This window comes from Oncorhynchus gorbuscha, linkage group LG12, assembly GCF_021184085.1.
Source record: "Oncorhynchus gorbuscha isolate QuinsamMale2020 ecotype Even-year linkage group LG12, OgorEven_v1.0, whole genome shotgun sequence".
In the NCBI taxonomy this organism is placed as follows: domain Eukaryota; kingdom Metazoa; phylum Chordata; class Actinopteri; order Salmoniformes; family Salmonidae; genus Oncorhynchus; species Oncorhynchus gorbuscha.
The window spans coordinates 84,424,199-84,441,725 of record NC_060184.1 but is presented as its reverse complement, the minus strand read 5'-3'; positions in this window follow the sequence as shown (position 1 = coordinate 84,441,725).

The following is a 17,527-nucleotide window of genomic DNA, read 5'->3' as shown; positions in this document are numbered from 1 at the left end:
CTTGAATCGATTTGATTTCAGAAAACACATTAATTCATCCATTTGAAACAGTATGAAATCTGGTTGGGGTTCAAACTATGGTGCTGCCCACAGACAAAAATATGTAGGTACACACACACACACACACACACACACACACACACACACACACACACACACACACACACACACACACACACACACACACACACACACACACACACACACACACACACACACACACACACACACCGCAGGCACACGCAGGCACACGCACACGCACAGCGCGCACACGCACGCACACGCACACACACACACACACACACACACACACACACACACACACACACACACACACACACACACACACACACACACACACACACACACACACACTCCGTAATGAGAACCAGACCTGTGTTTCTCTTGGCTGTGGGCGGAAGGAAGAAATTTACAGCTGATTGTGAAATAAAGGGAGTTGCTGGATGAAGGCAGGTAGGGAAGATGGCTGACGGGAAACTCATGATTCAGCAGAGAGACAGAGAGACAGCCAAAAAAACTATGTATTAATATGTTAGAGGAGAACCAGCCATGAAACTATATTAATAATCTTTAACAACATATTCAGCCTGTCAAGACTTCTGCCGAAGTCGTTGCCTCTCCTTGTTCGGGCGGTGCTCGGCAGTCGACGTCACCGGTCTTCTAGCCATCATTGATCCATTTTTCATTTTCCATTGGTTTTGTCTTGTCTTCCCACACACCTGTTTTCAATCAGTAACAAACATTAGTGGACAGTAACAGACAGTAGCAGACAGTAACAAACATTAGTGGACAGTAGCAGACAGTAGCAGACAGTAGCAGACAGTAATAGACATTAGCAGACAGTAGCAGACAGTAACAGACAGTAACAGACAGTACCAGACAGTAACAGACATTAGCAGACAGTAACAGACAGTAACAGACAGTAGCAGACAGTAACAGACATTAGCAGACAGTAACAGACAGTATCAGACAGTAACAGATGGTGGCAGACAGTAACAGACATTAGCAGACAGTAGCAGACAGTAACAGACAGTAGCAGACAGTAACAGACATTAGCAGACAGTAGCAGACAGTAACAGACAGTAACAGACAGTACCAGACAGTAACAGACATTAGCAGACAGTAACAGACAGTAACAGACAGTAGCAGACAGTAACAGACATTAGCAGACAGTAACAGACAGTATCAGACAGTAACAGATGGTGGCAGACAGTAACAGACAATAGCAGACAGTAGCAGACAGTAACAGACAGTAAAGACAGTAACAGACAGTAACAGACAGTAGCAGACAGTAACAGACAGTAACAGACAGTAGCAGACAGTAACAGACAGTAGCAGACAGTAACAGACAGTAACAGACATTAGTGGACAGTAGCAGACAGTAACAGACAGTATCAGACAGTAACAGACGGTGGCAGACAGTAACAGACATTAGCAGACAGTAACAAACAGTAACAAACATTAGTGGACAGTAGCAGACAGTAACATAATATATAATAATAATAATATATAATAATAACAGACAGTAGCAGACAGTATCAGACAGTAACAGACGGTGGCAGACAGTAACAGACATTAGCAGACAGTAGAAGACAGTAACAGACAGTAGCAGACAGTAACAGACAGTAACAGACATTAGTGGACAGTAACAGACAGTAACAGACAGTAGCAGACAGTAATAGACAGTAGCAGACAGTAACAGACAGTAACAGACAGTAACAGACATTAGTGGACAGTAGCAGACAGTAACAGACAGTATCAGACAGTAACAGATGGTGGCAGACAGTAACAGACATTAGCAGACAGTAGCAGACAGTAACAGACAGTAAAGACAGTAACAGATGGTGGCAGACAGTAGCAGACAGTAACAGACAGTAACAGACAGTAGCAGACAGTAACAGACATTAGTGGACAGTAGCAGACAGTAACAGACAGTAACAGATGGTGGCAGACAGTAACAGACATTAGCAGACAGTAGCAGACAGTAACAGACAGTAAAGACAGTAACAGACAGTAACAGACAGTAGCAGACAGTAGCAGACAGTAACAGACAGTCGCAGACAGTAATAGACAGTAGCAGACAGTAACAGACCGTAACAGACAGTAACAGACATTAGTGGACAGTAGCAGACAGTAACAGACATTAGCAGACAGTAACAGACAGTAACAGACAGTAACAGACATTAGCAGACAGTAACAGACAGTAAGAAACATTAGTGGACAGTAACAGACATTAGTGGACAGTAGCAGACATTGCAGACAGTAACAGACATTAGTGGACAGTAGCAGACAGTAACAGACATTAGTGGACAGTAGCAGACAGTAGCAGACAGTAGCAGACAGTAGCAGACAGTAACAGACAGTAGCAGACAGTAACAGACATTAGTGGACAGTAGCAGACAGTAACAGACATTAGTGGACAGTAGCAGACAGTAACAGACATTAGTGGACAGTAGCAGACAGTAACAGATATTAGTGGACAGTAGCAGACAGTAGCAGACAGTAACAGACATTAGTGGACAGTAGCAGACAGTAACAGACAGTAACAGACAGTAACAGACAGTAACAGACATTAGTGGACAGTAGCAGACATTAGCAGACAGTAACAGACATTAGTGGACAGTAACAGACAGTAGCAGACAGTAACAAACATTAGTGGACAGTAGCAGACATTAGCAGACAGTAACAAACATTAGTGGACAGTAGCAGACAGTAATAAACATTAGTGGACAGTAACAAACATTAGTGGACAGTAGCAGACAGTAACAGACATTAGCAGACAGTAACAGACAGTAACAGACAGTAACAGACATTAGCAGACAGTAACAGACAGTAACAAACATTAGTGGACAGTAACAGACAGTAACAGACAGTACCAGACAGTAACAGACATTAGCAGACAGTAACAGACAGTAACAGACAGTAGCAGACAGTAACAGACATTAGCAGACAGTAACAGACAGTATCAGACAGTAACAGATGGTGGCAGACAGTAACAGACATTAGCAGACAGTAGCAGACAGTAACAGACAGTAAAGACAGTAACAGACAGTAACAGACAGTAGCAGACAGTAACAGACAGTAACAGACAGTAGCAGACAGTAACAGACAGTAGCAGACAGTAACAGACAGTAACAGACATTAGTGGACAGTAGCAGACAGTAACAGACAGTATCAGACAGTAACAGACAGTAACAGACGGTGGCAGACAGTAACAGACATTAGCAGACAGTAGAAGACAGTAACAGACAGTAGCAGACAGTAACAGACAGTAACAGACATTAGTGGACAGTAACAGACAGTAACAGACAGTAGCAGACAGTAATAGACAGTAGCAGACAGTAACAGACAGTAACAGACAGTAACAGACATTAGTGGACAGTAGCAGACAGTAACAGACAGTATCAGACAGTAACAGATGGTGGCAGACAGTAACAGACATTAGCAGACAGTAGCAGACAGTAACAGACAGTAAAGACAGTAACAGATGGTGGCAGACAGTAGCAGACAGTAACAGACAGTAACAGACAGTAGCAGACAGTAACAGACATTAGTGGACAGTAGCAGACAGTAACAGACAGTAACAGATGGTGGCAGACAGTAACAGACATTAGCAGACAGTAGCAGACAGTAACAGACAGTAAAGACAGTAACAGACAGTAACAGACAGTAGCAGACAGTAACAGACAGTCGCAGACAGTAATAGACAGTAGCAGACAGTAACAGACCGTAACAGACAGTAACAGACATTAGTGGACAGTAGCAGACAGTAACAGACATTAGCAGACAGTAACAGACAGTAACAGACAGTAACAGACATTAGCAGACAGTAACAGACAGTAAGAAACATTAGTGGACAGTAACAGACATTAGTGGACAGTAGCAGACATTGCAGACAGTAACAGACATTAGTGGACAGTAGCAGACAGTAACAGACATTAGTGGACAGTAGCAGACAGTAGCAGACAGTAGCAGACAGTAGCAGACAGTAACAGACAGTAGCAGACAGTAACAGACATTAGTGGACAGTAGCAGACAGTAACAGACATTAGTGGACAGTAGCAGACAGTAACAGACATTAGTGGACAGTAGCAGACAGTAACAGATATTAGTGGACAGTAGCAGACAGTAGCAGACAGTAACAGACATTAGTGGACAGTAGCAGACAGTAACAGACAGTAACAGACAGTAACAGACAGTAACAGACATTAGTGGACAGTAGCAGACATTAGCAGACAGTAACAGACATTAGTGGACAGTAACAGACAGTAGCAGACAGTAACAAACATTAGTGGACAGTAGCAGACATTAGCAGACAGTAACAAACATTAGTGGACAGTAGCAGACAGTAATAAACATTAGTGGACAGTAACAAACATTAGTGGACAGTAGCAGACAGTAACAGACATTAGCAGACAGTAACAGACAGTAACAGACAGTAACAGACATTAGCAGACAGTAACAGACAGTAACAAACATTAGTGGACAGTAACAGACAGTAACAGACAGTACCAGACAGTAACAGACATTAGCAGACAGTAACAGACAGTAACAGACAGTAGCAGACAGTAACAGACATTAGCAGACAGTAACAGACAGTATCAGACAGTAACAGATGGTGGCAGACAGTAACAGACATTAGCAGACAGTAGCAGACAGTAACAGACAGTAAAGACAGTAACAGACAGTAACAGACAGTAGCAGACAGTAACAGACAGTAACAGACAGTAGCAGACAGTAACAGACAGTAGCAGACAGTAACAGACAGTAACAGACATTAGTGGACAGTAGCAGACAGTAACAGACAGTATCAGACAGTAACAGACGGTGGCAGACAGTAACAGACATTAGCAGACAGTAACAAACAGTAACAAACATTAGTGGACAGTAGCAGACAGTAACATAATATATAATAATAATAATATATAATAATAACAGACAGTAGCAGACAGTATCAGACAGTAACAGACGGTGGCAGACAGTAACAGACATTAGCAGACAGTAGCAGACAGTAACAGACAGTAGCAGACAGTAACAGACAGTAACAGACATTAGTGGACAGTAACAGACAGTAACAGACAGTAACAGACAGTAGCAGACAGTAATAGACAGTAGCAGACAGTAACAGACAGTAACAGACAGTAACAGACAGTAACAGACATTAGTGGACAGTAGCAGACAGTAACAGACAGTATCAGACAGTAACAGACGGTGGCAGACAGTAACAGACATTAGCAGACAGTAACAAACAGTAACAAACATTAGTGGACAGTAGCAGACAGTAACATAATATATAATAATAATAATATATAATAATAACAGACAGTAGCAGACAGTATCAGACAGTAACAGACGGTGGCAGACAGTAACAGACATTAGCAGACAGTAGCAGACAGTAACAGACAGTAGCAGACAGTAACAGACAGTAACAGACATTAGTGGACAGTAACAGACAGTAACAGACAGTAGCAGACAGTAATAGACAGTAGCAGACAGTAACAGACAGTAACAGACAGTAACAGACATTAGTGGACAGTAGCAGACAGTAACAGACAGTATCAGACAGTAACAGATGGTGGCAGACAGTAACAGACATTAGCAGACAGTAGCAGACAGTAACAGACAGTAAAGACAGTAACAGATGGTGGCAGACAGTAGCAGACAGTAACAGACAGTAACAGACAGTAGCAGACAGTAACAGACATTAGTGGACAGTAGCAGACAGTAACAGACATTAGCAGACAACAGACAGTAACAGACAGTAACAGACATTAGCAGACAGTAACAGACAGTAAGAAACATTAGTGGACAGTAACAGGCATTAGTGGACAGTAGCAGACATTGCAGACAGTAACAGACATTAGTGGACAGTAGCAGACAGTAACAGACATTAGTGGACAGTAGCAGACAGTAGCAGACAGTAGCAGACATTAGCAGACAGTAACAGACAGTAACAGACAGTAACAGACATTAGTGGATGGTAGACAGTAGCAGACAGTAACAGACAGTAACAGACAGCAGCAGACAGTAACAGACATTAGTGGACAGTAGCAGACAGTAACAGACAGTAACAGATGGTAACCAGACAGTAACAGACATTAGTAACAGGACATTAGCAGACAGTAACAGACAGTAACAGACAGTAACAGACAGTAACAGACATTAACAGTAGCAGACATTAGCAGACAGTAACAGACATTAGTGGACAGTAACAGACAGTAGCAGACAGTAACAAACATTAGTGGACAGTAGCAGACAGTAACAGACCATTAGTGGACAGTAGCAGACAGCAACAGACATTAGTGGACAGTAGCAGACAGTAACAGACATTAGTAACAGACAGTAACAGACAGTAACAGACATTAGCAGACAGTAACAGACAGTAAACAAACATTAGTGGACAGTAACAGACAGTAACAGACAGTACCAGACAGTAACAGACATTAGCAGACAGTAACAGACAGTAACAGACAGTAGCAGACAGTAACAGACATTAGCAGACAGTAACAGACATATCAGTGTAACAGATGGTGGCAGACAGACAGTAGCAGACATTAGCAGACAGCAGACAGTAAACAGACAGCAGCATGGTAATAGACAGCAGGAGACAGTGAACAGACATTAGTGACAGTAGCAGACAGTAACAGACATTATAGTGGACAGTAGCAGACATAACAGACAGTAACAGACATTAGTGGACAGTAACAGACAGTAGCAGACAGTAATAGACAGTAGCAGACAGTAACAGACAGTAACAGACAGTAACAGACAGTGTAACAGACATTAGTGGACAGTAGCAGACAGTAACACAGTACTGGTGATTGTGCAACAGATCAGACAGTAACAGACAGTAACAGACAGTAACAGACATTAGTGGACAGTAGCAGACAGTAACAGACAGTATCAGACAGTAACAGATGGTGGCAGACAGTAACAGACATTAGCAGACAGTAGCAGACAGTAACAGACAGTAAAGACAGTAACAGATTGTGGCAGACAGTAGCAGACAGTAACAGACAGTAACAGACAGTAGCAGACAGTAACAGACATTAGTGGACAGTAGCAGACAGTAACAGACAGTAACAGATGGTGGCAGACAGTAACAGACATTAGCAGACAGTAGCAGACAGTAACAGACAGTAAAGACAGTAACAGACAGTAACAGACAGTAGCAGACAGTAACAGACAGTAACAGACAGTAGCAGACAGTAATAGACAGTAGCAGACAGTAACAGACCGTAACAGACAGTAACAGACATTAGTGGACAGTAGCAGACAGTAACAGACATTAGCAGACAGTAACAGACAGTAACAGACAGTAACAGACATTAGCAGACAGTAACAGACAGTAACAAACATTAGTGGACAGTAACAGACATTAGTGGACAGTAGCAGACATTAGCAGACAGTAACAGACATTAGTGGACAGTAGCAGACAGTAACAGACATTAGTGGACAGTAGCAGACAGTAGCAGACAGTAGCAGACAGTAGCAGACAGTAACAGACAGTAGCAGACAGTAATAGACAGTAGCAGACAGTAACAGACATTAGTGGACAGTAGCAGACAGTAACAGACATTAGTGGACAGTAGCAGACAGTAACAGACATTAGTGGACAGTAGCAGACAGTAACAGATATTAGTGGACAGTAGCAGACAGTAGCAGACAGTAACAGACATTAGTGGACAGTAACAGACAGTAACAGACAGTAACAGACAGTAACAGACATTAGTGGACAGTAGCAGACATTAGCAGACAGTAACAGACATTAGTGGACAGTAACAGACAGTAGCAGACAGTAACAAACATTAGTGGACAGTAGCAGACATTAGCAGACAGTAACAAAACATTAGTGGACAGTAGCAGACTGTTAATAAACATAAAGGACAGTAACAAACATTAGTGGACAGAGCAGACAGTAACAGACATTAGGCAGACAGTAACAGACAGTAACAGACAGTAACAGACATTAGCAGACAGTAACAGACAGTAACAAACATTAGTGGACAGTAACAGACATTAGCAGACAGTAACAAACAAGTGACGAAGCAGCAGACAGTAACAAACATTAGTGGACAGTAACAAACATTGTGGCAGCACAGACAGTAAATGTAACAAACATTAGTGGACAGTAGCAGATACAGTAGCAGACAGTAGCAGACAGTAGCAGACAGTAATAGACAGTAGCAGATACAGTAACAGACATTAGTGGACAGTAGCAGACAGTAACAGACATTAGTGGACAGTAGCAGACAGTAACAGACATTAGAGGACAGTAGCAGACAGTAGCAGACAGTAACAGACATTAGTGGACAGTAGCAGACAGTAACAGGACAGTAACAGACAGTAACAGACAGTAACAGACATTAGTGACAGTAGCAGACACATTAGCAGACAGTAACAGACATTAGTGGACAGTAACAGACAGTAGCAGACAGTAACAAACATTAGTGGACAGTAACAGACAATAGCAGACGTGTTAGTAACAAACATTAGTGAGTAACAGACAGTAACAGACAGTAACAGACATTAGCAGACAGTAACAGACAGTAACAGAAGTACAGACAATAACAGACATTAGTAACAGACAGTAACAGACAGTAACAGACATTAGCAGACAGTAACAGACAGTAGCAGTGGACAGTAACAGACAGTAACAAACATTAGTGGACAGTAACAGACATTAGCAGACAGTAACAGACAGTAACAGACAGTAGCCCAGACAGTAACAGACATTAGCCAGACAGTAACAGACAGTATCGAACCGTATGAATGGTGGCAGACAGTAACAGACAGTGAACAGTAGCAATTCAGTAACAGACAGTAAAGACAGTAACAGACAGTAACAGACAGTAGCAGACAGTAACAGACAGTAACAGACAGTAGCAGACAGTAACAGACAGTAGCAGACAGTAACAGACAGTAACAGACATTAGTGGACAGTAGCAGACAGTAACAGACAGTATCAGACAGTAACAGACGGTGGCAGACAGTAACAGACATTAGCAGACAGTAACAAACAGTAACAAACATTAGTGGACAGTAGCAGACAGTAACATAATATATAATAATAATAATATATAATAATAACAGACAGTAGCAGACAGTATCAGACAGTAACAGACGGTGGCAGACAGTAACAGACATTAGCAGACAGTAGCAGACAGTAACAGACAGTAGCAGACAGTAACAGACAGTAACAGACATTAGTGGACAGTAACAGACAGTAACAGACAGTAGCAGACAGTAATAGACAGTAGCAGACAGTAACAGACAGTAACAGACAGTAACAGACAGTAACAGACATTAGTGGACAGTAGCAGACAGTAACAGACAGTATCAGACAGTAACAGATGGTGGCAGACAGTAACAGACATTAGCAGACAGTAGCAGACAGTAACAGACAGTAAAGACAGTAACAGATGGTGGCAGACAGTAGCAGACAGTAACAGACAGTAACAGACAGTAGCAGACAGTAACAGACATTAGTGGACAGTAGCAGACAGTAACAGACAGTAACAGATGGTGGCAGACAGTAACAGACATTAGCAGACAGTAGCAGACAGTAACAGACAGTAAAGACAGTAACAGACAGTAACAGACAGTAGCAGACAGTAACAGACAGTAACAGACAGTAGCAGACAGTAATAGACAGTAGCAGACAGTAACAGACCGTAACAGACAGTAACAGACATTAGTGGACTAGTAGCAGACAGTAACAGACATTAGCAGACAGTAACAGACAGTAACAGACAGTAACAGACAGTAACAGACATTAGCAGACAGTAACAGACAGTAACAAACATTAGTGGACAGTAACAGACATTAGTGGACAGTAGCAGACATTAGCAGACAGTAACAGACATTAGTGGACAGTAGCAGACAGTAACAGACATTAGTGGACAGTAGCAGACAGTAGCAGACAGTAGCAGACAGTAGCAGACAGTAACAGACAGTAGCAGACAGTAATAGACAGTAGCAGACAGTAACAGACATTAGTGGACAGTAGCAGACAGTAACAGACATTAGTGGACAGTAGCAGACAGTAACAGACATTAGTGGACAGTAGCAGACAGTAACAGATATTAGTGGACAGTAGCAGACAGTAGCAGACAGTAACAGACATTAGTGGACAGTAGCAGACAGTAACAGACAGTAACAGACAGTAACAGACAGTAACAGACATTAGTGGACAGTAGCAGACATTAGCAGACAGTAACAGACATTAGTGGACAGTAACAGACAGTAGCAGACAGTAACAAACATTAGTGGACAGTAGCAGACATTAGCAGACAGTAACAAACATTAGTGGACAGTAGCAGACAGTAATAAACATTAGTGGACAGTAACAAACATTAGTGGACAGTAGCAGACAGTAACAGACATTAGCAGACAGTAACAGACAGTAACAGACAGTAACAGACATTAGCAGACAGTAACAGACAGTAACAAACATTAGTGGACAGTAACAGACATTAGCAGACAGTAACAAACATTAGTGGACAGTAGCAGACAGTAACAAACATTAGTGGACAGTAACAAACATTAGTGGACAGTAACAGACAGTAGCAGACAGTAACAAACATTAGTGGACAGTAGCAGACAGTAGCAGACAGTAGCAGACAGTAGCAGACAGTAATAGACAGTAGCAGACAGTAACAGACATTAGTGGACAGTAGCAGACAGTAACAGACATTAGTGGACAGTAGCAGACAGTAACAGACATTAGAGGACAGTAGCAGACAGTAGCAGACAGTAACAGACATTAGTGGACAGTAGCAGACAGTAACAGACAGTAACAGACAGTAACAGACATTAGTGGACAGTAGCAGACATTAGCAGACAGTAACAGACATTAGTGGACAGTAACAGACAGTAGCAGACAGTAACAAACATTAGTGGACAGTAACAGACATTAGCAGACAGTAACAAACATTAGTGGACAGTAACAGACAGTAACAGACAGTAACAGACATTAGTGGACATTAGCAGACAGTAACAGACATTAGTGGACAGTAACAGACAGTAACAGACATTAGCAGACAGTAACAGACAGTAGCAGACAGTAACAGACAGTAACAAACATTAGTGGACAGTAGCAGACATTAGCAGACAGTAACAGACATTAGTGGACAGTAGCAGACAGTAACAGACAGTAACATAATATATAATAATAATAATAATATATAATAATAACAGACAGTAACATAATATATAATAATAATATATAATAATAACAGACAGTAGCAGACAGTAACAGACAGTAACAGACATTAGTGGACAGTAGCAGACAGTAACAGACAGTAACAGACAGTAACAGACAGTAACAGACATTAGTGGACAGTAACAGACAGTAACAGACATTAGCAGACAGTAACAGACAGTAGCAGACAGTAACAGACAGTAGCAGACAGTAACAGACAGTAACAGACATTAGTGGACAGTAGCAGACAGTAACAGACAGTAACAGACAGTAACAGACAGTAACAGACGGTAACAGACAGTAACAGACAGTAGCAGACAGTAGCAGACAGTAACAGACAGTAACAGACGGTAACAGACGGTAACAGACAGTAACAGACAGTAGCAGACAGTAGCAGACAGTAACAGACAGTAACAGACAGTAACAGACGGTAACAGACAGTAACAGACAGTAACAGACAGTAGCAGACAGTAGCAGCAGTAACTGGCAGTAACAGACGGTAACAGACAGTAACAGACAGTAACAGACAGTAGCAGACAGTAGCAGCAGTAACTGGCAGTAACAGACGGTAACAGACAGTAACAGACAGTAACAGACGGTAACAGACAGTAACAGACGGTAACAGACAGTAACAGACAGTAACAGACAGTAACAGACAGTAGCATTAGTAACTGGCAGTAACAGACTGTAACAGACAGTAGCAGACAGTAGCAGACAGTAGCAGCAGTACTGGCAGTAACAGACAGTAACAGACAGTAGCAGACAGTAGCAGCAGTAACAGCAGTAACTGGCAGTAACAGACAGTAGCAGACAGTAGCAGACAGTAGCAGCAGTAACTGGCAGTAACAGACAGTAACAGACAGTAGCAGACAGTAGCAGACAGTAGCAGCAGTAACTGGCAGTAACAGACAGTAACAGACAGTAGCAGACAGTAGCAGACAGTAACAGACAGTAACAGACAGTAGCAGACAGTAGCAGACAGTAACAGACAGTAACAGACAGTAGCAGACAGTAACAGACAGTAACAGACATTAGTGGACAGTAACAGACAGTAACAGACAGTAGCAGACAGTAATAGACAGTAGCAGACAGTAACAGACAGTAACAGACAGTAACAGACATTAGTGGACAGTAGCAGACAGTAACAGACAGTATCAGACAGTAACAGATGGTGGCAGACAGTAACAGACATTAGCAGACAGTAGCAGACAGTAACAGACAGTAAAGACAGTAACAGATGGTGGCAGACAGTAGCAGACAGTAACAGACAGGGTAACAGACAGAAAAGAGACAGTAACAGATATTAGTGGACAGTAGCAGACAGTAACAGACAGTAATGATGGTGGCAGATAGTAACAGACATTAGCAGACAGTAGCAGACAGTAATAGAGCAGTAAAGACAGTAAATAGACAGTAACAGACAGTAGCAGACAGTAACAGACAGTAACAGACAGTAGCAGACAGTAATAGACAGTAGCAGACAGTAACAGACCGTAACAGACAGTAACAGACATTAGTGACAGTAGCAGACAGTAACAGACATTAGCAGACAGTAACAGACAGTAACAGACATTAGCACAGTAACAGACAGTAACAAACATTAGTGGACAGTAACAGACATTAGTGGACAGTAGCAGACATTAGCAGACAGTAACAGACATTAGTGGACAGTAGCAGACATTAGAGGACATTAGTGGACAGTAGCAGACAGTAGCAGACATTAGCAGACAGTAGCAGACAGTAACAGACAGTAACAGACAGTAATAGACAGTAGCAGACAGTAACAGACATAGTGGACAGTAGCAGACAGTAACAGACATTAGTGGACAGTAGCAGACAGTAACAGACAGTAACAGACATTAGTGGACAGTAACAGACAGTAGCAGACAGTAATAGACAGTAGCAGACAGTGGACAGTAACAGACATTAGCAGACAGTAACAGACATTAGTGGACAGTAGCAGATACAGTAACAGACAGTATCAGACAGTAACAGACAGTAACAGACATTAGCAGACAGTAACAGACAGTAACAGACAGTAACAGACATTAGTGGACAGTAACAGACAGTAACAGACATTAGCAGACAGTAACAGACATTAGTGGACAGTAGCAGACAGTAACAGACAGTAACAGATGGTGGCAGACAGTAACAGACATTAGCAGACAGTAGCAGACAGTAACAGACAGTAACAGACATTAGTGGACAGTAGCAGACAGTAACAGACAGTAACAGACAGTAACAGACAGTAACAGACAGTAACAGACATTAGTGGACAGTAACAGACAGTAACAGACATTAGCAGACAGTAACAGACAGTAGCAGACAGTAACAGACAGTAGCAGACAGTAACAGACAGTAACAGACATTAGTGGACAGTAGCAGACAGTAACAGACAGTAACAGACAGTAACAGACAGTAACAGACGGTAACAGACAGTAACAGACCGTAGCAGACAGTAGCAGACAGTAACAGACAGTAACAGACAGTAACAGACGGTAACAGACAGTAACAGACAGTAGCAGACAGTAGCAGACAGTAACAGACAGTAACAGACAGTAACAGACGGTAACAGACAGTAACAGACAGTAGCAGACAGTAGCAGACAGTAGCAGCAGTAACTGGCAGTAACAGACGGTAACAGACAGTAACAGACAGTAACAGACAGTAGCAGACAGTAGCAGCAGTAACTGGCAGTAACAGACGGTAACAGACAGTAACAGACAGTAACAGACGGTAACAGACAGTAACAGACGGTAACAGACAGTAACAGACAGTAACAGACAGTAACAGACAGTAGCATTAGTAACTGGCAGTAACAGACTGTAACAGACAGTAGCAGACAGTAGCAGACAGTAGCAGCAGTACTGGCAGTAACAGACAGTAACAGACAGTAGCAGACAGTAGCAGCAGTAACAGCAGTAACTGGCAGTAACAGACAGTAGCAGACAGTAGCAGACAGTAGCAGCAGTAACTGGCAGTAACAGACAGTAGCAGACAGTAGCAGACAGTAGCAGCAGTAACTGGCAGTAACAGACAGTAACAGACAGTAGCAGACAGTAGCAGCAGTAACAGACAGTAGCAGACAGTAGCAGACAGTAGCAGCAGTAACTGGCAGTAACAGACAGTAACAGACAGTAGCAGACAGTAGCAGACAGTAGCAGCAGTAACTGGCAGTAACAGACAGTAACAGACAGTAGCAGACAGTAGCAGACAGTAACAGACAGTAACAGACAGTAGCAGACAGTAGCAGACAGTAACAGACAGTAACAGACAGTAGCAGACAGTAACGAGACAGTAACAGACATTAGTGGACAGTAACAGACAGTAACAGACAGTAGCAGACAGTAATAGACAGTAGCAGACAGTAACAGACAGTAACAGACAGTAACAGACATTAGTGGACAGTAGCAGACAGTAACAGACAGTATCAGACAGTAACAGATGGTGGCAGACAGTAACAGACATTAGCAGACAGTAGCAGACAGTAACAGACAGTAAAGACAGTAACAGATGGTGGCAGACAGTAGCAGACAGTAACAGACAGTAACAGACAGTAGCAGACAGTAACAGACATTAGTGGACAGTAGCAGACAGTAACAGACAGTAACAGATGGTGGCAGACAGTAACAGACATTAGCAGACAGTAGCAGACAGTAACAGACAGTAAAGACAGTAACAGACAGTAACAGACAGTAGCAGACAGTAACAGACAGTAACAGACAGTAGCAGACAGTAATAGACAGTAGCAGACAGTAACAGACCGTAACAGACAGTAACAGACATTAGTGGACAGTAGCAGACAGTAACAGACATTAGCAGACAGTAACAGACAGTAACAGACATTAGCAGACAGTAACAGACAGTAACAAACATTAGTGGACAGTAACAGACATTAGTGGACAGTAGCAGACATTAGCAGACAGTAACAGACATTAGTGGACAGTAGCAGACAGTAACAGACATTAGTGGACAGTAGCAGACAGTAGCAGACATTAGCAGACAGTAGCAGACAGTAACAGACAGTAGCAGACAGTAATAGACAGTAGCAGACAGTAACAGACATTAGTGGACAGTAGCAGACAGTAACAGACATTAGTGGACAGTAGCAGACAGTAACAGACAGTAACAGACATTAGTGGACAGTAACAGACAGTAGCAGACAGTAATAGACAGTAGCAGACAGTAACAGACAGTAACAGACAGTAACAGACAGTAACAGACATTAGTGGACAGTAGCAGACAGTAACAGACAGTATCAGACAGTAACAGATGGTGGCAGACAGTAACAGACATTAGCAGACAGTAGCAGACAGTAACAGACAGTAAAGACAGTAACAGATGGTGGCAGACAGTAGCAGACAGTAACAGACAGTAACAGACAGTAGCAGACAGTAACAGACATTAGTGGACAGTAGCAGACAGTAACAGACAGTAACAGATGGTGGCAGACAGTAACAGACATTAGCAGACAGTAGCAGACAGTAACAGACAGTAAAGACAGTAACAGACAGTAACAGACAGTAGCAGACAGTAACAGACAGTAACAGACAGTAGCAGACAGTAATAGACAGTAGCAGACAGTAACAGACCGTAACAGACAGTAACAGACATTAGTGGACAGTAGCAGACAGTAACAGACATTAGCAGACAGTAACAGACAGTAACAGACATTAGCAGACAGTAACAGACAGTAACAAACATTAGTGGACAGTAACAGACATTAGTGGACAGTAGCAGACATTAGCAGACAGTAACAGACATTAGTGGACAGTAGCAGACAGTAACAGACATTAGTGGACAGTAGCAGACAGTAGCAGACATTAGCAGACAGTAGCAGACAGTAACAGACAGTAGCAGACAGTAATAGACAGTAGCAGACAGTAACAGACATTAGTGGACAGTAGCAGACAGTAACAGACATTAGTGGACAGTAGCAGACAGTAACAGACATTAGTGGACAGTAGCAGACAGTAACAGACATTAGTGGACAGTAGCAGACAGTAGCAGACAGTAACAGACATTAGTGGACAGTAGCAGACAGTAACAGACAGTAACAGACAGTAACAGACAGTAACAGACATTAGTGGACAGTAACAGACAGTAGCAGACAGTAACAAACATTAGTGGACAGTAGCAGACATTAGCAGACAGTAACAAACATTAGTGGACAGTAGCAGACAGTAATAAACATTAGTGGACAGTAACAAACATTAGTGGACAGTAGCAGACAGTAACAGACATTAGCAGACAGTAACAGACAGTAACAGACAGTAACAGACATTAGCAGACAGTAACAGACAGTAACAAACATTAGTGGACAGTAACAGACATTAGCAGACAGTAACAAACATTAGTGGACAGTAGCAGACAGTAACAAACATTAGTGGACAGTAACAGACAGTAGCAGACAGTAACAAACATTAGTGGACAGTAGCAGACAGTAGCAGACAGTAGCAGACAGTAGCAGACAGTAATAGACAGTAGCAGACAGTAACAGACATTAGTGGACAGTAGCAGACAGTAACAGACATTAGTGGACAGTAGCAGACAGTAACAGACATTAGAGGACAGTAGCAGACAGTAGCAGACAGTAACAGACATTAGTGGACAGTAGCAGACAGTAACAGACAGTAACAGACAGTAACAGACAGTAACAGACATTAGTGGACAGTAGCAGACATTAGCAGACAGTAACAGACATTAGTGGACAGTAACAGACAGTAGCAGACAGTAACAAACATTAGTGGACAGTAACAGACATTAGCAGACAGTAACAAACATTAGTGGACAGTAACAGACAGTAACAGACAGTAACAGACATTAGTGGACAGTAACAGACAGTAACAGACAGTAACAGACATTAGTGGACAGTAACAGACAGTAACAGACATTAGCAGACAGTAACAGACAGTAGCAGACAGTAACAGACAGTAACAAACATTAGTGGACAGTAGCAGACATTAGCAGACAGTAACAGACATTAGTGGACAGTAGCAGACAGTAACAGACAGTAACATAATATATAATAATAATAATAATATATAATAATAACAGACAGTAACGTAATATATAATAATAATATATAATAATAACAGACAGTAGCAGACAGTAACAGACAGTAACAAACATTAGTGGACAGTAGCAGACAGTAATAAACATTAGTGGACAGTAACAAACATTAGTGGACAGTAGCAGACAGTAACAGACATTAGCAGACAGTAACAGACAGTAACAGACAGTAACAGACATTAGCAGACAGTAACAGACAGTAACAAACATTAGTGGACAGTAACAGACATT